This window comes from Podarcis cretensis (genome assembly GCF_951804945.1).
Source record: "Podarcis cretensis genome assembly, chromosome: 1".
Lineage (NCBI taxonomy): Eukaryota > Metazoa > Chordata > Lepidosauria > Squamata > Lacertidae > Podarcis > Podarcis cretensis.
The window spans coordinates 15,906,574-15,929,786 of NC_137170.1; the positions used below are offsets into that span (position 1 = coordinate 15,906,574).

Here is a 23,213-nt window from a genome sequence, read left to right on the forward strand (position 1 = left end):
GGCAATGTCTTGCGCTCAAAACAAAACAATGGACCGGATGCAATTTCAAGCTTCCTGATCAACAAAAGGGCTAATAATGTATTGGCAATATTTATGAAGCACTTATCAATTGTTTCTTAATTCAAAATCAAAATCCATATAATACGTGAAAGAAGTCACAAATGCTTAGAATGGTGTGTGACCACAAAGAAACTATTGAAGTTGCTGGGATAATGAACTGTAGTACACTTTTGAGCGAGAGCTGATCCACAATCATGTTATGTACCTTTGGGGACTATTAACTTGCTGATGAAGAAATATTGTTGAAGCAGTTCATTATTCCGGAAGAACTGCTCTGTTTGCTGTTTGTTGCTGCTGTGCTTACAGCACCACCCGGCTCCAGTTCATTCTCAACCAAACTTTGATATAGATACGAACCTCGCAAAGGCTTTCTGCCTCAACTTCAGCGCTTCTTTGTGGTTACACACCATTCTAAGCATTCCTGCTGATGGAGTATTTATTTGACTTCTATTAGTTTGTGACTTCTTGCACGTATTATATGGCTTTTGTTTATGAATTAAGAAACGATAGTGTTTCATAAATATTGCCAAAGTGGTACCTCTGGTTGCGAACGGGATCCATTGCGGAGGCCTGTTCGCAACCTGAAAAGAACGCAACCTGCATCTGTGTGTCTGTGCGCGCGGGGGTTGCGCTTCGCTGCTTCTGCGCATGCGCGTGACGTCCTTTTGCATGCCTGCGCATGCGTGAGCAGCGAAACCCGGAAGTAACCCATTCTGTTACTTCCGGGTCGCCGTGGGCCGCAACCTGAAAATGTGCGATCTGAAGCAAATGTAACATGAGGTATGACTGTACATTATTAGCCCATGTGTTGCCTTTTGTTGATCAGATTGTTTCATGTTGTAACACAGGGGATTTTCTTTGTCTGTAATAAGGGCAGCCTGACAACAGGGGATGAAAAACCCCATGCTCCGTTGAGCTGAACATGGCAACTTCTAGGATGTTCTTTCTTATGCTAACCAGAGCGTTGTCCCAAAAAGTCATCTCTTCTGCAATTATTTAATAGTTTGCATGCATCTTTCGCTACCATTACTGGACTAAGTTATATCTCGATTAACTTACAATTTCTTTCAACATTCAAGGGTGAAGAAACATTTTAAGTGCAGAAGGAGAATTGGTTGAACAAGCCCCCCCCCCCTTGCACTGAAACATAAAAAGGTAAAGGACCCCTGACGGTTAAGTCCAGTTGCGAACAACTCATACATATATTTTATTTCCTGGTTCCCAGGTTCCTAGCATGCCATGGTAGAAGAATCATCAACATCATTTTCTCCTTCACTGGAGATTTTTTAACAGAAGTTGGATGGCCATCTGCCAGAGATTTTTTAGCTTTGATTCCTGCATTGCAAAGGTTTGGGCTAGATAGCCGTTGGGTTCATTTCCAATGCTACAATTTTATTATTCTATGACTGTGCTACCTTTTTCAGTACCTACAGGAAGGTGGTGGCAGACATGATCCCTAGTTCCTCCACCACCATCTCCTCTTCATTTCATTTTAATTTTGGACAGGGTTTTAGAAATGCGAATGTTCCCAATCCGTCAGACAGAGACGCATGCTGCTCACTGTTCTTTACTGAGCTTGAAGTGCAACGACCAAATGTCTGTACATGGTTTCCCCCGAGCAGAAGGCTGTGTGGGCAAGTCTTTCGGAACATAAGCAAGGACCAGACAATTGTCAAGACAGGGGAGGGAAATAAAATGTGGGGAGGGGGGAGAAAAAGAAGCAGAAGAGATTCCAAAATGTCTGCTTCTCTCTCTCTCTCTCTCTCTCTCTCTCTCTCTCTCTCTCCTGTCCCTGACCCCTGACCAGCAAATAATTATCCAGTTCGTTCATCCCACACAGTTAAGCTACAGAGGCAAATTATTTACGGCAAGAAAAGAGCAAATTACTGTATTTTTCTGTGTCTAAGACGATGCTTTTTGCTAAAAAAAAAATTAGGCAAAAGTTGGGTGTTGTCTTATACAGTGGTACCTCGGGTTACATACGCTTCAGGTTACATACGTTTCATGTTACAGACTCCACTAACCCAGAAATATTACCTCAGGTTAAGAACTTTGCTTCAGGATGAGAACAGAAATCGTGCTCTGGCAGTGCGGCAGCAGCAGGAGGCCCCATTAGCTAAAGTGGTGCTTCAGGTTAAGAACAGTTTCAGGTTAAGTACGGACCTCCTGAACGAATTAAGTACTTAACCCGAGGTACCACTGTACACGGATAGTGGATGCAAAGGGGAGATGTGCGATTAATGGCAGCAGCAAGCAGGATATCAGCAGCGGTGACTGGGCGGGTGATTGGTGGCTGCAGCAAGGTCTGATGGCGATTGGTTGCGGCTGTGGCAATTGGGCAGGCGATTGGTGGCTGTGGCGAGGCAGGCAGGCGATTGGCGGCTGTGGCAAGTGGGCGGGTAGGCTGTTGGTGGCGGCAAGAGGGCAGACAATTGGTGGCTGTGGTGAAGTGTGTGATTGGCAGTGGCTGTGGCAAGCGATCGGCAGTAGCGGGCAGGTAGGTGAGTGACTGGCAGAAGTGACCTTCTCCCCCCCCAAAAAAAAGCTAAATAACTTAATTCTTAATTTTGGGTTTAAAAAAATAGGGGTCGTCTTATACATGGGAGCGTCTTATGCACGGAAAAATACGGTATGTTCACTGGTGATACATACTTCTAAAAGCTTGGGGCACAAACTGGCTGAAGTTCAGTACAGTGGTACCTCGGGTTAAGAACTTAATTCATTCCAGAGGTCCGTTCTTAACCTGAAACTGTTCTTAACCTGAGGTACCACTTTAGCTAATGGGGCCTCCTGCTGCCGCTGTGCGATTTCTGTTCTCACCCTGAAGCAAAGTTCTTAACCTGAGGTACTATTTCTGGGTTAGCGGAGTCTGTAACCAGAAGCGTCTGTAACCTGAGGTACTTCCATCCCCCACTGAAGTCCTGAAATCTTTGACTGGGTTGTGTCCTTGGCGTCTACAACAATGGGCAATGAAATATAATCAGACTTCTAAGTGGTTTGAGAAGTAAAAAGGCCAAATACACAAGCATTAAAATATAAACATCCATATCCAAAATACCATATTTACTCGAATCTAATACTTACCTTTTGAGGCCAAATTACACTGCGAAAATTAAGGTGTGCATTAGATTCAATGGCGCTTTTGACTCGAGTAAATATAGCTTACAATAAAACAATCCCATTAAGACAATACAGCGAGTAGAACAAGAGACTCGGGTCAAGAGACCAGTGTAAACAGGTGTGTCTTCAAAAGCCGGCAGAATGCCAATAGAGATGACGCCTCGTATTTCAGCAGGGAGTACTGAAGTTTTCTAGACTACTGGAAAATTTCCGGAATACTGGTGTCACTAGTGAAAAGACCGCTTCCGTATCAAACGTGTAGGATTGCACTGTAAGGCTGTCATCCTATGTGCACAATTCCTTTGGAATAAGCCTCATGCAATCCAATGAAATGGTTGGAGCGGATGGAGGGGAGGGGTGGTGCTGCATCTATGGCCACCTGGCCACCTACTGTTAACTGGGATGTCAGGGGGTGGTATGGTAGCAAGGTTAGGACAGTTTGGTCACAAAGATTGGCTCTGCTGGTGCAACTGAGCCACCATGACCTCTCTGCCTTCTGCCCCACCATCCAGATATGAAGGAGCAACACCACTGCTGGGAGGAGATGTCCACAGCAGCACCCCTCTCCACCAGCCATTCCTCCTACCCAGGAAACATGCATACTGTGGTTGTTAGAATTCCTGATCTATGAATGCAGTCATGGGATTGTTGTCTATCACATGACGGTATATGTTTTGACTCCACAGAGTGGGAAGTGACAAAGACAGGATGTTTGTGTTACTGTGTTCCGTGAAGTGGGACTGTTGTCCTTTGTTCTTTTTCTCTTTGCTGTCTGTTGCTAGAGAGAGAGGGAGCCATGTTGCAGTGCTCCGTGTGTGTTTATATGTAAATAAAGTAGATTAGCCAAAATGCTGAGTTGCTGAGGTCTGTCACGCAAGGTGCGAAGACTCTGCGGATCCCTAAGTGTGCCGGTGTCGGTGTCGCTGAGATGTTCGGGCTGAATAAAGCTTTTGAAGCTCCCGAAAGACCAGGAGGGAGAGAACATGCCAGTCGGGCATGTGTCTCTGCCAGGGTCCTACTCAAGTGTAGGCTGAACTCCTGACAGTGGTACCTCCGGTTGCGGACGGGATTCATTCCGGAGCTGTGGTTGGATCCTGAGGTTTTCACAACCGGAGGTGCCTGTTCTGCACATGTGCATGGCGCAGTAGAGTGCTTCTGCACATGTGCACGTGGCAAAACGCAGAAAAATACTTCCGGGTTTGCCGCGTGTGTATTCCGAAGGATACGTAACCAGAGGTGCTCGTAAGTAGAGGTACCACTGTATTACGCTTACATTTTGCTTGAATCGACCACAACCTGGCCTTTTATGCATGCAATGCTCATTCCCCACATTCAACCAAAACACTTCTTGCTTTGTCAGATCTGAAAGACATAGAGCAGGCCACTCCATCAACTGGGCCACAGGCTCCCCTAACTCCTTTCACTTCCACCTGCACAGACCATGAGAAGCACCATATAGTTGCACAAAAATGCAGAACTTTATTAAGTCAGCAAGAACCAGAAAATAAGTCGCATTGGTCAAGACAGCATACGGCATGCCGCACATGGGTGCCGTCGCATCGTTGTTGACCATGTGCAATTCAGAACGCAGACCAACTTGGACAAATATTGTGAGTCACCTAATAAACAAATGCCAAAAGCAGAGAGCATTTTATGGCAGCGACAAAAATAATATTGAATATGGGTAGGCAATATTCACTCAGCTCTAGCAGGAACACAGGGAAAGAGACAGATGGGTTAGAGTGCAATTCACTAAAATTTAATGGGACATCTGTCAATCATTGCAATTAACTACAGACTGAACCCACAGATTACAGTTATAATAGGTACTCTCTGTTCTATGGGAGTTTATTTCGAACAATGTATGTATGGTTAGGTTTGTACCATTATAAGGAATCGGGGGGTGTCTCGTTGTGATTTCTTTTCTCTTCTTTTCTTTCTTTTTTTTACAAAAAGCTAAAATCAATTTAAACTCAGTTTCCAATGTACTAAGGATTGCCACAGAGCAATGTAATGTAGTGTCTCGGAAGTTAGTTCAGTTGCACAGAAAAGGCTACACTCGACCACAGGGTGAAAAAGAAAAGAAATTGTTAGTGAACAAAAAAACCCCCAACCCTGTGGATTCCAAAGCAAGAAACTGTAGCCCATGTGCTGAAGGTAAATGTAAAAGCAAGAGAATGAACTGAAAATGACAGGCCTGCCACCATTAGATTATTGCAACTTGATGTGTGGTTTTAAGGTCATGATCCTGAGCTTCATTTGGCATTGGGAGTCCTAGGCAAATGGTTTTTGCTTTTGCTTTTTGGTGTAGCTTTATCATGAAACAAGGAGCCATGCCTTATCTCTCTCTCTCTCTCCCCGCCCCGCCCCCCAGCTTTCTTTGATAGAATTCTTTTTTAAAGTTTCAAAAATAGTTACAGAATGCCTTCAAGAAAGCACTGCCCTGGGAGAAACGGGAAGCTGATTTCTACCAGACCACACTATAAGCAGTATATAAATACTTTCATAAATAAATAAGTGCGAAATAGGAATTTGTTTGATTAATTTGGTTGGGCTTACGCACACCCCCATACCAGAGAGATTGATGGACAGACAGAGAAGTGCCTCTGAGCATGGACAGATTGCCCTTCCTCACCAGCCAAGCCCATCTCATTCTCGAGCTTTCCTCGCAAGAAGGGTGCCTTTTTCTTGAAGACGTTCTGTTTACAGGCTGTGGGCAAAGACAGATGCTGACAAGAAGAGGCACAACTTTCCCAAATTCAAACCAGTCCATGAGCACATGTGAAATACGACAAAGCCCACCAGGCTTGATTTGCTTAATGGCCTGCCAGAAGTATGAGGCCTACTGAGCAGCGCAGAACTTGCATGCCCTATGCAAAGGAGGCTCAGCGGTTGCTATGGTAACAGGACAAAGTACTGCCACACAGGAGGGTGGGACTTGTGCTCCTATCTTCCCCTCGAAAATTATCAGGCGTTATTTGTTTGCTTATCTTTATCCTTATTTATTGGGAGAATTTATATATTGACCTGTGCAGGTTCATAAGCAAACAGCAAAAGCACTAAAAGTGCCTATGCATACAACACAGTCACATCATCATCGCACAATAAAACCATCGGTGTTTAAGAAGTATGTGAAAAATAATTCCAAAGTCTGGGAGGCTAAGAAGGGTTTTTGCCTAGAGGATATCCCATTGAAAGTCCGGCTTGTGGGTTTCTCATATGTATTCAGTTGGTTGCTGTGAGAACAGGACGCCGGACGACTTGGGCCTTTCGCCTGATCCAGCCAGGGTCAGCAGCTGAAAAGGTCCTTACTCTGGTCCCCCCTTGCTTTATCTCTAAGGTAAAGGTAAAGGGACCCCTGACCATTAGGTCCAGTCATGACCGACTCTGGGGTTGCGGTGCTCATCTCGCTTTACTGGCTGAGGGAGCCAGAGTACAGCTTCCGGGTCATGTGGCCAGCATGACTAAGCCGCTTCTGGCGAACCAAAGCAGCGCATGGAAACACCATTTACCTTCCCGCCAGAGCGGTACCTATTTATCTACTTGCACTTTGAGGTGCTTTCAAACTGCTAGGTTGGCAGGAGCAGGGACTGAGCAATGGGAGCTCACCCCATCGTGGGAATTCGAACCGCCGACCTTCTGATCGGCAAGTCCTAGGCTCTGTGGTTTAACCCACAGCACCACCTGCGTTCCGCTTTATCTCTATTCTAATCCAGGAGAGGATCATTGGAGAGGATCTCAGCAATGAGCATGCCAGCTTGGTCCCCTCTCCCTTCTATTGCCATTGCCGTCCATGAGCTGAAGGCTACCTGTCGGAAGCACGGATCCTCCAGGACTTGTAGATGTTCTCTCTGCAATGGAGAACTCTGGGAAATAAGAGTTCTGTGTAGTGAAGGAATCCACCACGAGTGAAAGCTGACTCCCTGCAACTCACAGAAGTGATGGGGACCAGGGATTCCTGAATTTCGAGAACACCCGAAGCAGGTTTCAGATGACAGGGGCACCAGAAAAGGACTTCTACAGAAGATCTAAATAGCCAGGATGTTGGACGTTCCTCATGGTACCTGAATCCCTAGCCATGCTAAGGCTTTAAACATCAGAAAGGAGACTAGAATCATCCTCAACAAACAGCATTTGAAGAAGCAGACACCATTGATTTGCCACCTGGCTTGTTTTGTACTTACGGTATTCTGACAGCTCCCCTCCCTGCTCTTACATCTCACACAACAGATAGGTAGCCGTGTTGGTCTGCCATAGTCAAAACAAAAAAAAAAATTCCTTCCAGTAGCACCTTAAAGACCAACTAAGTTAGTTCTTGGTATGAGCTTTCGTGTGCATGCACACTTCTTCAGATACACTGAAACAGAAGTTTCCAGACCCTTCTATATAGTGAGAAGGTGGGGAGGGGTATTACTCAGAAGGGTGGTGGGAATGGGTGATTGGCAGATAGCTGTGATGAGCCTGTTGACGACTCTTAACGATGAGCCTGTGATGAGCCTGTTGACGACTCTTAACGACTGCAATAGGTCTTACAGGAAAAAGCAAGGGGTGAGAAGGTGAAAAATGGCTTTGTCATGTATAATGAGATAAGAATCCAAGGTCTTTGTTCAGACCAGGACTCTCCATGGTTTTAAGTTTGGTGATAAGTTGCAATTCAGCAGCTTCTCTTTCCAGTCTATTTCTATTACTACAAAGGAATTTCAGAAATAGACTGGAAAGAGAAGCTGCTGAATTGGATTCTTATCTCATTATACATGACAAAGCCATTTTTCACCTTCTCACCCCTTGCTTTTTCCTGTAAGACCTATTGCAGTCGTTAAGAGTCGTCAACAGGCTCATCACAGCTATCTGCCAATCACCCATTCCCACCACCCTTCTGAGTAATACCCCTCCCCACCTTCTCACTATATAGAAGGGTCTGGAAACTTCTGTTTCAGTGTATCTGAAGAAGTGTGCATGCACACGAAAGCTCATACCAAGAACTAACTTAGTTGGTCTTTAAGGTGCTACTGATCTCACACAACAGTTTCTTTTAAGTAGGTTTCCTTGCATAAATCAATTAGCACATGTAAATGAGCATGCATGCCTGAAGGGGGGGTTGCGGAGGCGTCCCCACCCCACCCCACTGCCCATTTCCTCTAGGAAGGATGGCAACTTATATCCACAAGTCAGCTTGGCATGCCCAGAATTGGACCTATGATTCTTGAATCCCAGGCGAAGTTTGAAAAAAACTCTCAGTAGAAAGGAGCTGAAGGTGAGAGAGACAGATAGCGCATGATTAGACAAAATTGGCAGGATCGCTTATTTTTCAATTCCTCCACTCTAGGCATCGTTCGGTGCCAGTTTCCTGTAGGGCTTAAGCTGGGAATAATGAGCATAAGGTAAGATAGTGAATGCAAACCTTCAGAAATTCAACTCCAGTCCACAACAAAAGTTTGAAATGTTGGGTGGGGGGGAACACTGGCAGCCATGTATTAAAAAAAGAAAAAGATTTATATTCCGCCCTTCATAATAAGATCTCAGGGCAGTTCACAGAATCCATAGCCTTCCACGTATTGGGACCTCAGCTTGTTCAGTTTCAAGATGGGCACACACAGCCCCATCGTTCTGCCCGGACACTGAGGTCCAGCGCTGAGTGCCTTCGGGCAGTTCCCTCACTGCGAGAAGCCAAGTTACAGGGAACCAGGCAGAGGGCCTTCTCGGTAGTGGCACCCGCCCTGTGGAACACCCTCCCACCAGATGTCAAAGTGAACAACTACCAGACTTTTAGAAGACATCTGACGGCAGCCCTGTTTAGGGAAGCTTTTAATGTTTGATGCATTACTGTATTTTAATATTTTGTTGGAAGCCGTCCAGAGTGGCTGGGGAAGCCCAGCCAGATGGGCGGGGTATTAATAATAAATAATAATAATAATAATAATAATAATAATAATAATAATAAAGTCCTGTGGTTGGCGCCTTGGTATTGGAGATTGCATCTAACCAACTATCTGTCCCAGCTGAAAAGGCGATGGGTCCAGCAGCTCAGAGGCAGAACAAACGAAGGAGGGAGAGAACATGCCAGTCGGGCATGTGTCTCTGCCAGGGTCCTACTCAAGTGTAGGCTGAACTCCTGACAACCTCCGGTTGTGGATGGGATTCATTCCGGAGCTCTGGTTGGATCCTGAGGTTTTCACAACCGGAGGTGCCTGTTCTGCGCATGCGCATGGCGCAGTAGAATGCTTCTGCACATGAGCAAATGGCAAAATACAGAAAAATACTTCCGGGTTTGCCACGTGTGTATTCCGAAAGATACGTAACCAGAGGTGCTTGTAAGTAGAGGTACCACTGTATTGGAGATTGCATCTAACCAACTATCTGTCCCTGCTGAAAAGGCGATGGGTCCAGCAGCTCAGAAGCAGAGCAAACGAACTCCGAGATCTTCAGCAAAATTCCCAGCATGCCCAATTAAAATATCCCCATTAGCAGAGCTTAAGAGAGTTGTTGCATGTCCAAGGAGGCCACGCTGAGCTGGAGAGTTATCAAGGTCTCTCTAATCTGCTTCCAGCGTGGCCTGACTCATACATTTATGTAAGGCACCGTCATACATCCATGTATAATAACAATAATAATAATAATAATAATAATAATAATAATAATAATAATAATAATAATTTTTTATTATTTATACCCCGCCCATCTGGCTCGGCCTCCCCAGCCACTCTGGGTGGCTTCCATAGAAACCAAAAATACAGTAAAATATCACACGTTAAAAACTTCCCCTGTAGAAAAACAAAAAGTGGGCTCATCAGTTGCACATGTTAATTCATTTGAATCTGTGTTAAATAGTTTAGCTGCATGGTGCGGGTGTGCATGCAAAACGACTGTTGCTTAACAGAACCCACAGGCAGCGCCCTCTGTACCCATAATATTGACTCCAAAATCAGCCGTCTGGGCTCTGTTTTGCTTTCGGAGGTGTGTGTCGGGGGCAGGAATTGGTTCTCAAAAGGCTGTGCTGTGTGACATTTTTTCCCTTTCTTCCCACCAAGCACTGAATGTCTTGCTCGCCAAGCTCAGGGACATAAAACACTGCCTTTGTCCAGGTTACGTGTAGGCGGGCAACGCATAAGTTTCCTTGCTCCCTTCCTCCACCTCCGCTTCAAGGCACTTCAGTCGAGAAAACTGTTCTTTCAATCCCTGGCTTCTGTCAAACGATTTATCACTCAGTGGTGGCAAATTAAGGGATGGCTTTGTAAGTGCAGGTAAATAGGGACTTAAGAGTAGGGGCCCTCCACTCCCCAGGTGTGGCAGCTGCTAAGTTGGAAGGCTGGAGACAGAAGTCAACAAGACAATAAGAGCCCATGCATTGCATAAAGGAGGTCCCAGATTTATCCCCAACATCTTCAGGTCAGGCTGGGGAAGACTCTGGTCAGACAATACTGAGCTAGATACACCAATGGTCTGAATCAGTGGCTGTGTTCATCTCCGCCAAGCTAAGCAGTTGGCTCCTTACCTCTCTCGCCCTGACCTAGCCACTGTGATCCACGCGACGGTCACCTCCAGACTGGATTATTGTAACTCGTTCTATGTGCCCTTGAGACTGACCCAGAAACTCCAGCGGGTGCAGAATGCCACGGCGAGACTCCTTACGGGGTTCTCACTGCGGGATCACATTCACCCGGTGCTAAACCAGCTGCACTGGCTCCCGGTGGAGTACAGGATCAGGTTTAAGGTGCTGGTTTTAACTTTTAAAGCCCAATACGGCCCAGGACCCTCGTACCTACGGGACCGCCTCTCCTGGTATGCCCCACGGAGGACCTTACGGTCTTCAAATAAAAACATCTTGGAGATCCTGGGCCACGGGGAGGTTAGGCTGGCCTCAACCAGAGCCAGGGCTTTTTCGGCCGTGGCTCTGATCTGGTGGAACGCTCTGTCACAAGAGACTAGGGCCCTGCGGGACTTGACATCTTTCCGCAGGGCCTGCAAGACAGAGCTGTTGCACCAGGCCTTTGGCCAAGGCACAGTCTGACCCCCTCCTTTGGCAGTCCTCACAGAACTCTAGCCCAATGGTTGCCATTAATCTGATTTGAACTGATTTTATAATGAAATGATTTCAGAAAGTTGTGTCATTTTACTGTTGTTAGCCGCTCTGAGCCCGGCTTCGGCTAGAAAGGGCGGGATATAAATAAAATATTATTATTATGCTAAGTCGTGGCACGTGGTTTGTTTAAACCAGGGGCAGCCAAGGTGGTACCTTCCAGACTATATTTTTATTTATTTAGGAATTTATTTGCTGCTTGCATTTTAAGGGTGGGGAGGATCTCTACGTGACCGACAACATATCTTAACACGTCATCAATAAAGATCAAGTACAACAAAATCCCACATTGTAAAACACCTTACGAATTACGGCATCGTCTTAAGACTCAGAACAAACGCTGCGCATGGAAAACAGCTACAAAGATACAATGAAAATCCCACGTTTTGAAACATCATTACCAGCTAGACAAAATATCCACTTGCTAAACATCGAAATAAAGGGTTACAGATGAGAATCAACAAAACAGAAATCTTTTGTGGGGCTCCAACTCCAGTCACCCCTGACCATTGGGGATAGCTCAGTTGGTAGAGCATGAGGCTCTTAATCTTAGGGTTGTGGGTTTCATGTTGGGTGAAAGATTCCAGGAGGCTGGACTCAATGACCCTCATGCTCCCTTCCAACTATGATTCTATGATTCAGTGGCGTAGCGTGGGGGTGCAGGGGGGGGCCGGCCGCACCGGGCGCAACATCTGGGGGTTAGGGGGCGCAAATCCATGGGTTAGGGGGCGGGGCGCAAATCCATGGGTTAGGGGGCACAAATCCACGGGTTAGGGGGTGCAAATTACTTGCCTTGCCCCGGGTGCTGACAACCCACGCTACGCCACTGCTATGATTCATTGCCCATGCTGATGAGACCTGGAGTCCAGCAATACCTGGAGAGTTGCACATTGACTAACACTGGTTTAAACCAAGGTTCAAAATTCGCCAGGGCACAAGGCGCATTTCACACCAAGTGAAGATGCCCAGGTGTCAGGATGGCGTCTGACGTTGTCACCATCTGGAGTGCATGCCTGGGGGTTCTTGGATCTCGACTGTTTTCACACACTAGCAACACATCCTGTATAATTCTATCCGTTATCTTTTAGCTGCGCAATTGGAACGAAATTCAGGAACCAAAAGTATTGAAGTTGTATTGACTTTTGAGCCGTCTGGATGCAAAACGGCAACTAGGCATTCCATTTTGGCGACTGTAACCCTGGTTTAAGGAGCCGTTCGGTGCCTAGTTTATATATCTGAATTTCTAACGATGGTTTAAACAATGATGTTGCATGACTGAGCTCTGGAGTGCTCCCATTCCGCTTTTCCCTTAGCCCATCCAGGAGTAAGTCTGGACTTAGCATGACACCCAAACCAACATTCATGGTTTGCTACTCTCCAAAGCACAATGTGAAGCCAAGGTTTGTTCTTGGCTTCCCACTGGTTGTGGCTTTCGGAGAGAAGCAAAGTACCAATGCTGGTTCAGACATCAGACGGCCAGTTGGTTGGTTGGTTGGTTGGTTGTTTCCTTCCAGCTGGAGGAAGAGAGTTGCGCAAAGAGAAGCCCTTGAACTGCATGTGCCAACATGCAACTCTTGCACATTGTGGTTTAAGCAAACCACCCACCTTGGCTCAGCATTGCAGGCAAACGCAGCCAGTGTAAGGTGTCTTCCTATGTCCTAACAGTGGTTGTGTGGTACCAACCGCAACTCTCCCATCTCAAGAACAGCGGCATCAGCAATCTTTTTTTGTTCACAAAGTTGTGCATGTTTTGGTGCTGTTACTAAACTCCGCAAAACAACCGCCGGAGATAGCAGTGGGAGTGGGGGGGAGAGAAGAAATGTGTGTGCTCATCACAGCCAGCAATAGCTCAATCACACTCCATTAATGGCATGACAATTCCTAAAACCTCTCCAAAATATAGAAAATGGGTTCTCACTGCTTATGTCCAGAAGAATCAAAACTATTGCAATTTAAGGGATTGGGTTTTAATCCTCCACCCACCCAACTCCCCTAAGCCTGTTAGCATACAGGGGGAATGCTAGCTTTCCCCCTAACATGAGGAAGTGAAAATGCAAGCAGGTATCTGTGCAAATTAACGGGAACATTCTTACAGTGCTTTTTCTGCCTGGCAGTCAGTCTCCGGGATTCATAGAATCATGGCCAGCCAGACCTCTGCTTAAAAACCTCCAAGGAAGGATATGCCACCACCTCTCATGGGAGTCTGTTCTGCTGCTGAACAACTCTTACTGCTAGAAAGTTCTTCTGAATGTTTAGCTGGAATCTCCTTTCTTGTAACTTGTAGCCATTGGTTCAAGTTCTACCTTCAAGAGCAGGCGAAAACAAGCTTGCTCCATCTTCCATGTGACAGCCCTTCAGATATTTGAAGATGGCCATCATATTTCCTCTCAGTCTCCTCTTTTCTAGGTAAACATACCCAGCTCCTTCAAGCGTTCCTTGTAAGACTTAGTTTCCAAACCTTTGATCATCTTGGTTGCCTTCCTCTGCATACGTTCCAGCTTGTCAACATCCTTCTTAAATTGTGGTGCCCAGAATTGGACACAGGATTCCAGGTGTGGTACTATTACTTCCCTTGATCTGGACACTATACTTTTGTTGATGCAGCCTAGAATAGCATTAGCTTTTCTTGCTGCTGCATCACACTGTTGACTCATGTTCAGCTTGTGGTCTACCAAGACCCCTAGATCCTTTTCACCCGTAAGCCAGGTGTCCCCCATCCTATATTTGTGCATCTGGTTCTTCCTGCCTTACATTTGTCCCTATTTAAATTCATTTTGTTAGCTTGTGCCCAGATCTCCAATCTGTTAAGGTCATTTTGAATTCTGGTTCTGTCTTCTGCAGCATTAGCTACCCCACCCAGTTTGGTGTCATCTGCAAATGTGATGAGCATCCCCTCACTTCCTTCATCCAAGTCATTTATAAAGACACTGGACAACAAGGGGGCCAGGAAAGAACCCTGTGGGACCCCACTTATCACTTTTTTCCAGGATGACGAGGAACCATTAATGAGTACCCTTCGGCTTCGGTCAGTCAACCAGCTACAAATCCACCTAACAGTTACCTCGCTCAACCCACGTCTTACCAGCTTCCTCATGAGAATATCACGGCGGGACTTTGTCAAAACAGGGAGAAAGTTCATACCTTCAACCAGAAATGAATGTTGCTGCCAGTTTTACAGGGCATAGTGGATTCATTATTTCTATAAATGTAATTGTAGGTGTGAAATTTGCCAACCTGATGGGAAAATGTCAGAAGGCGGGGGTGAGGCTTGCTTTTTTTTTTTCACACCACCAGGTTAACTGCAAGGGAGAAAGAGAGCGCTGCTGGGCTGACTAAATTTGGAGCCTTTGGCGTTTCTGAAGAATTGGGAAAAGGTGGAACAAATGAACGCTAAACATAGATGCCGCGGTAATTTGCCAGGTTCCATTTGTGACATAGTTGTGGTGGTGGTGCCCCTGGTGTGGTAAAAAAATTTTTCCCAAACCTTCCTTGCACCCAGTTCTACCCCGTTTACTTTCAGTTGTGGGAAGGATCAGCAGTTAAGATGCCCAAAGTCCTGTACACAGTTTTTTTTCCTGGGGGTACGCAGGGGTACGCATACCCTAAATATTTTGTGAATCTAAGCTTGGCCTCATTGAGGGGCAGTATTTCAACATGAGGAGAAAAATGAAGGTAAAGGTAAAGGGACCCCTGACCATTAGGTCCAGTCGTGGCCGATTCTGGGGTTGCGGCGCTCATCTCGCTTTATTGGCCAAGAGAGCCGGCGTACAGCTTCTGGGTCATGTGGCCAGCATGACTAAGCCACTTATGGCAAACCAGAGCAGCGCACAGAAACACCGTTTACCTTCCTGCCAGAGTGGTACCTACTTATCTACTTGCACTTTGACGTGCTTTTGAACTGCTGGGTTGGCAGAAGCTGGGACCGAGCAACGGGAGCTCGCCCCATCACGGGGATTCGAACCACCGACCTTCTGATCGGCAAGCCCTAGACTCTGTGGTGTAACCCACAGCGCCACCCACGTACCTATTTATCTACTTGCACTGCATGCTTTCGAACTGCTAGGTTGGCAGGAGCTGGGACAGAGCAATGGGAGCTCACCCCTTCATGGGGATTCGGACCGCCGACCTTCTGATCAGCAAGCCCTAGGCTCTGTGGTTTAGACCACAGTGCCACCCGTGTTCCTAAACATTTTTTTTAGAAAGAAAAAAGCACTGCCTGTACATACCAAGTGGAGAAGAGTGGGAGGGAAAAGAGGCAGGATGTACACACAAGAGCATGCATTTAAACCCAGGTGCATCTCTGCACAGCACTGCTTTCAACGGGATACACCCACAAGCTAATCCACTGCTGTAATGCATGTCAGCTTGTGAAGCTGCTGGTTTTCTGGAAGGAGGGAAGGAAGCCAAGAATAGTGCTAGGTCTGGGAGGGTGAAAGCGGGCACATTGCTAGGGGGGGCATGTTAGGGGGTGGCTTGTTGCGGAAGCGCTGCCCTGTTCCCCACCTGGAAGTGTGCAGCTGAAGCAGCCTCTGCCTTGTGGGGCGGCATTTCTTAACGCCACTAAATTGTATTCTCAGTTTGGCTCCCCACCCCAAACCGCAGCAGGTAGACTTAAGAAGAATGCACTAGCAAGGACTAACACCAGATTGCATGGGAGGGGTGCAACCCTGCTGCTTATCAGTGTTGATTATGGCAAACAGCCAGCATACTGCCCCGCTGCTTTATCCCCCGGCACCTCTCTGCGGAAGCCCCAGTGCAACTCTGAGCACCTGACTCCTAGACTATGCAAACTGCCCCCGCACCCTGCCCCCATCCAGCAGCAGAGTTCTGCTTTGGCAGCTAGGGGAGAGGCCATCCTCAGCTTGGCTGTGTCCACAGCAGGCAGTTCACTGGGCTCGAGGCTGGGGAAAGCAAGGCACAGTCGGTTTCAAGCACTGCCTGTCTATGCTTATGGGCAGGACCCATCAGTGCCAGCGCTCAAGGGGGCACCTGGCAGGAGCTTCGCAGGGGAGGAGAGGAGTGAACAGAGCTCCCTGCCAGCAGCAGCAACAGCAGTGTCAGGCAGTGCCTGGCTGGGCCACTGAGACCAGCTAGAGAGGCTGAGAGCGGGCGCTACAAACCCGCAGGCTGCGCTGGCGATGCTGTTCCTCCGGGGGCACTGTCACCACTCCAGCACTTCCTCCTCCTCCTGGCAGGCTCCTGCCATCGCCGCTGCTTCCTTAGCAGCCCACTAGAGGGCCCTGGAGCACAGACTGGTGAGTCTTGGGAAAGGGACCAAGTGGGAAGCTGGGCAAAAAAAAAAAAGTTCCCTTCATCCGTCCGTCCATCCCAACCCCCAGAGTCTTGAGCAAAACTGGGGTGGGGGCTTTTGAAAGAGTGAACAGAGATGGAATGTGGGGGGGATCAAGAGAGAGAGAGAGACTTCTAGTATAATAATAATAATAATAATAATAATAATAATAATAATAATAATATTTTGGTAGCTTCTAGTTGAGAAGCCACTTCTGCACCATGCAAATGCATCAATCAGCATTATATATATATATATATATACACACACACACATATATATACACATATACATATATACATACATACTGCATGTTGCAGGTGGCAATTTAGTGCCACTGCCACAAATGAGGAGCGCCCCCCCCCCCGAGTTCACAATGGGGGTGGAGGGATGGGGGCGGCAGTGATGCTTTTACCACCTGCGGCAAGATTTACAGCTCTGCCCCTGGCCAAGTACCCCTGCAAACTCAGAGGTTGTTCAGAAAAGCAGAAATCTCAGAGACACGGTGTGGAATTTCCAAAGACATGCACTGAGAACACAGAGTGAGCCAAAGCAAAAAACTCGAGAGAAGTAAAAGCTTCAAGTTTCTCACATTCCTAGCATACAAAGATCTATATTTTAAACACTGCTGTCATTCATCAAGGATGTTTGGGCAGCACATTTTCTTGATGCAACAACAGAGACTTTTTTCCAGAGCAACCACTATTATTGCCAAACACTTTGCTTAATAGTCTCTCCCACTGCCACCCCCTCTCCAAAAAAAAATGATTCCTTGAACATCATTTCTTGCTGGCAGTACATTCTAACAAATGCAATGCATGTAACCCTCCGCATTTTGTGGAATGGCGGTGGAGAACATACTTGTCATGCACTTGCAGGCACTTTGGTACAGGTAAGAAAGAGGAGCTAGGGTATGGCTGCCAGCCAGAGTGGACACTACTGGTCTAGATCAGGCATAGGATCGGTTCTCCTGATGTTTTGGGACTACAGCTCCCATCATCTCTAGCTAACAGGTCAGGGATGATGGGAATTGTAGTCTCAAAACATCTGGAGGGCCGAGTTTGCCTCTGCCTGGCCTAGCTGGACCGAATGCGCTGGTTTGATGTAAGGGAGGTTTATGTGCTTGTATTTGTTCTTTCAGATATTATGTGCTCAAGGTACACAAGCACTTACAGGAAGGAGCACAATGCCTTTTCCAAGCAGCCGTAATACAATGCACAGGAATCTGCGCCCACTCGTTTTCTGCTTTCACAAGGCTAAGGAAGAGGCGGGTGTGCAATTTGCAAAGTACCGATGCTAAACAATGGCTCAAAAAAGATGCGGCTGGAAGGATGCTGCTAGCAACATCCCTAACTTTTACACAAGCCTTTGCCAGCCAGGTGTCCTCCAGATATATTTTTTTAGGCTACGGTGTGGCTGTGCTGGTTGGGGCTGAAGGATTTATACAGCCTGGAGTTGAAGCCAAATGCCCAACAGGGTTGCTGAAGGCTGTTTTACATGTTCCCCCATTGCCATCCTGGTGAACAGAGCATTGGCCTTAAACCTGAAAGACGTGGTACTGGAATCTGCCACATCACATTGTGGACTATTTCACCCATGTACATTTTTAGGTGCTCGTACTGAAACCAAACGTGCCTGAGAGCGAAACACTTGCTTACAAACCCATACATCACACAAATACAGAGAATCAGAATTGGAATGGGGGGGTCCCTTCTGGGTATGTTCCGCAGCCAGCCTGGCTTTGCAACTGCAGAACGCATTCCAATAGTTCTGTAGGCAAATCCTTTGCTTTGAGACTTGGTTGGGCTTCTGGGGGCTCCTGAGCTGGGACACACAAGACAAGCTGATAATTATGGTTACAACTTCTCCGTGCTCAGTTTGCAAGTACTATGCAAACTATCAATAATGGCAAATTGGAGACATGCAATTATTTCATTGATGTTCACGCAGACAGCAGTTGCTCGCTCCGACACTTACAGAAGCCAGTTTGCTATTACCGTCATTTTTGTTCCCTTTTGGGTTGTCTGTTGCAAATCTTTACCATTTCTCTCTTTCCGCTTCATGCAACACACAGGATGTTTCGTGACTGAGGGCGAAAAGCTGCAGATTGCAGATTAGACTACGATTCCATACACCCATCTTATTTCCACAAATAAAAGGCTGCACTTAAAAACTGGATCTAGGAGCCACAAGTGTTTTCATTCTTCCTCTCTCCTTCCCATTGTCAACAGCCCTGTTTGCTCCTCCGTGCCGCAGGCTGCAATCCTAAACATACTTTTCTGGGACTAAGCCCTGTTGAGCTAAATTCTATTTGCTTCTGAATAGACATGTATTGGACAGCACTGCCAGTTCCCGGCTGGCGATGCCGCATGCCAGTGAATTATTGTTAGCAAACTGACGCTGAAATCTTAACTTTCTCCTAAAACCTTTCACCACTGCTCTACATAAGACACAAACCCCTATGATAGACCAGAGGAAGGCATCACCCTGGTTTAAGTTCTGGGAAAGTAAGAGCTAGAAGAGAAATTACCAGATCCTCTGATTTAACTCCCCAAAGAAAATCCCCGACCGCAAAAATGATCCTAACTCACAGGTTTAACAGCTACTGCTGTTCTGATTCCATCATGCATGTGTGGTGCTAGTTCTGCTGTTGATACTTAACCGTGGTTCTTTACCAATTTCCTTCATATCCTCTCCACTTATTCCTCTCCCCCCCCCCCCCGCCTCAGTCTTGGCATTCTGCGTTCTCGGGCTGCACCTCTTCCTTCTGCCACCGATCTGTGCTTGCCAAAACGGTAAGCGTTTGACTTCCCTGGGCATAGCTCAGTTGGTTAGAGCGTGGTGCCAATAATGCCAAGGTTGCAGGTTTGATCCCCATGTGGGACAACTGCATATTCCTGCATTGCAGGGGTTTGGACTAAATGATCTTCAGGGTCCCTTCCAATTCTATGACTTTTTTGGATCTACTCCCCCCCCCCTTTATTCTTACATTCACCAACTTAAGCCGGGTGCAAAAGATATATAAGTTAGTGTACAAACCCCCTGTTTATTCTGCATCCAGGCATCTCCCATTGCTGGTTTGGGAAGCATAGCTAGTCATTATGAGCATGAGACACATAAACTCAGGGTTCTGGGTTCGAATGTCGGGCAAAAGATTCCTGTATTGCAGGGGTTGGGCAAGATGACCCGTGGGGTCCCTTCTAGTGTTTTGACACACTCCCCACCCCACCCTTCAAACGAGCTTCAGTCCAATTAAGAAAAACAATGTCCCAATTGCCTCTGAACACCGTCCTGAGCCTAGGAACAAGTTTTGGGAACCAGAACTGAAGAGGGCTTGCTCATCCTTCTGCACAAATGTCACAATCCCGCTCCAGTTTGCTCCTCTGAGCACTTCCGGACGAAGGCTGGCTATTTAAGGAGCATTCCTTCTGATTTGTTTGTGCAGAGGTACGAGGACCCATGGCGTCCAAGTTCCCTCACGCCTGCCAGTAAATGTTCCCATCACTTTCCTTATCGCAAGAAGCCTGATCTGTTCAGGAAAGCAGGTCTGTTGCACAAGACTTCCTAATCAACGCCCATGGTGAGACCTGGATTTGCCAGTATATGACTGAATCCCACCCAAAAATAGCAGCCAGTCCAGAAGAGCTCTTTGTTTCTTTAAAGGGGAAAAGGGCACCTTCTTTTTCCTGCTCTTGCTGATGTTAATCAGTCGAAAGTCAGCAGCCCTTGACAATCTACTGCAAAACACGCAGAGATCTACCTTCTGCCCATCCCTGGAGTAGGGACTACTGGAAGTGGGGACTTGCTTGGGTTTAAAGGCATTTGCTGAGAAAGCTCCTGGCAACCTCCAGGTTAGCTGTCCTGAACCTATGCACAGTTCTCTACACAGTTCCTTCAAATTTCTGCACACTCTCCTTACATCAGCCCAGACTCAGCACTCTCCCTTGTGCTCCCCAGTCACCTGCCCCTGTGCTTGATCTGAAGCAGAGGTTTGGATGCCCCGCCTTGTCCTGAATGCTGTAGTTGGGATTCCTGCATCGCAGGGGGTTGGACTAGATGTCCTTCAGGGGTGCCTTCCAACTCTACAATGCTATGATTCTTCTGCTTCTACCTCATCCTTTCCACCGCCTCACCTCTGCTCCTTCCACCCCCTCAAGCCGCCATCCAAAGCATGCTTTCTTGGAAGACAGCCCCAGTAAAATCAGCAGGGCTTACTTTGGAGTAAATGTGGCTTATGACCTACTCTTTTTGCTCCCCATCTCTGCTTTTTCCTTCTGCACTGTGACACTTCCACACACCCCTGCTCCAAAGGCCACTGCCACAGAGGGCCAACAGCGCAGGGTTGTTGTTGTTGTTGTTGCTGCTGCTGCTGCTGTTTTTAAAGGGCCAGACAAACACCTGCAAGTAACATTATTAGAGACAGGTGAACCAGAATATCCATATCTAGACAAAGGATAGCTCTGGTGAGGGGAGGCTACAGCTCTTGCCCCTGTATCCTGCCTTCGAGCTTCCCAGGAGCAAATGTCGGGAGACCCCCGACATTTGATCAGGCAGTGGGATCATTATATCATACCTGCCTTATAGCGAGTCACATCTAGGTCAGTATCGCCTACACTGGCTGGCAGCAGCTCTCCAGGGTCTCAGGCAGGCTTCTCTCCAAGCCCCACCTGGAGATGCTTAGGAATGAACCTGGGACCTTCTGCATGCCAAGCACCAGGGCTTTTCTTCGGGAGGAACTCACAGGAACTCAGTGCCGGCACCTCTCAGGTGGGTACCATGGCCATTCTAAGAGAACGAGGGTGATTGCATTCATGGTGAGTTCCGGCACCTCTTTTTAGAGAAAAATAGCACTGCCAGGCACAGCTACCGCTTTGCCCTCCAGCTATGTCTGCATAGCTCAGTTGGTTAGAGCATGGGGCTGATAATGCCAAGGTTGCAGGTTCGATCCCCATATGGGACAACTGCATATTCTTGCACTGAAGTGGGTTGGTCTAGATGACCCTCAGGGTCCCTTTCAACTCTATGAATTCTATGAATGCCTGTTTTCCTGCCTCCTTTCCAGCCCCTCAACTGTAACCCGCTTCTTCCTGCCCAGCTTGTCCTTCCTCCGGATCCACAGCTGTCAACTTTTCCCTTTTCTTGCGAGGAATCCTATTAGGGATAAGGGAATTTCCCTTAAAAAAAGGGAAACGTTGGCAGCTATGCGGATCCCTGCCTTCTGTCTCCCCCTGCCTCGGGTCCCAGCACCCTTTCCCTCCCGGCCCCCCTTGTCCCCCTCCCTTGCCCCTCCCCACCGCTCCCCCTTCTCCCTGCGCCCTCGGGAGCCGGGACGGCATCCTTCCTTCGTACCCGGCCACCGCGATCCCCTTTTCCTGGGGCGGGGAGAGACGCGGGAAACCAGCCCGTCTCCGCTGCCCTGGCAAGTCCGGCGCAATCCCCGCGGCTCTTGCGCTTACCTGTCCGCGGCGCAAAGATCCGAGGCGCTGCTGCTGCTGCCGCCGCCGCCGTCGCAGCTGCTGCTGCTGCTGCTTCTCCTCCTCCGCGCGCGCACAGCCGAGGCGGAAAGAATCGGCCCGGCAGCTTTAGGAGGCGCGGGGCGGCGATCCAAGCGCGGGGCGCGCAGCCTTCCGGAGCAGCGAAGCCAGCGGGAGACGACGACTCTTCACGCGCAGCACCGGGCACCGCGCAAAGCTGGCAGCGGCTGCGCCTCGATGGTGGCACGCGAAGCCGCGCGGAGACTTCCAGGAAAGGGGGCGGAGTGGAGAGCTGGGGCGGAGGAGAGGCGAGCAAACCCCACCCTCGGGCTGGGGTGGGGGCAGAGCTGGGCGCGGCGGCCAGCCCTCGGGCCAGCGGCAGCCCCACGTCGGGGTTGGCTTCCTCCCTTGGCGATCCCGGCGCGCCCTCTTCCTCTCCACCCGACGCCGCCTCTTGCCGGGCGCTTGGTAGCGAGTGCGGACGAGGCTGCTGGGGTCGGCGAAATTCCCCGACGTGGAGACGGGAAGAAGGCACCCACGCCCCCCTCTCTCTCCGGGAGCAGAGGGCTCTCGACGGCCTTACCTTTCCCGCCCCGACCTGGCCACAGTCATCCATGCAACGGTCACCTCCAGGCTTGAATACTGTAATTTGCTCTACGTGGGGCTGCCCTTGAAGCTGTCCCAGAAACTCCAGCGGGTGCAGAATGCTGCAGCGAGGCTCCTCACGGGGTCTCTGCCAAGGGAGCATATTCACCCAGTGCTTTTCTTTTTCCTTCTTTTTTTATTAATTTTTAAAGAAAATTTTTCTTTTACAAATTTAAATAACACATTCGTATCCACTATAATACAAAATTCTTTTGGACTTCCCCCCGCTCCCTCCACAATCCTCATAATTTTAAATTTAGTTCACATTTCCTTTGTAATTGTATTGCCAGTTAATAAATCTTTACAGCTCTTTTCCCTCTTACAATACCCTTTCTCCTCACAAAGCCTCTTTAAATCCAACTAGCGTTGTCTGTTCATCACAAATATTTTCCAGATAAATCGTAAACTTTCTCCAGTCCTGTGTGAACTTGTGATCTTTTTGGTATCTTATTTTTCCTGTCAGTTTATCTAATTCAGCAAAGTCCATCAGTTTCCGTCTCCATTCTTCCAATGTTGGTAATTCTTCTTGTTTCCATTTTTGAGCCAT

At 47.8% G+C, this 23,213-nt stretch overlaps 1 protein-coding gene across 1 annotated transcript in view; it reads right to left on the bottom strand.

Moving 5' to 3' along the window:
• LBHD2 (LBH domain containing 2) overlaps positions 1 to 22,286 on the bottom strand; it is a 62,635-nt gene extending 40,349 nt beyond the window's left edge. Inside the window, exon 1 of the mRNA XM_079963547.1 lies at positions 22,004 to 22,286. The gene's annotated coding sequence lies outside the window, so the exon portion shown is untranslated. The remainder of the gene's footprint in view (positions 1 to 22,003) is intronic.
• Between the last annotated feature and the right edge of the window lie 927 nt (positions 22,287 to 23,213).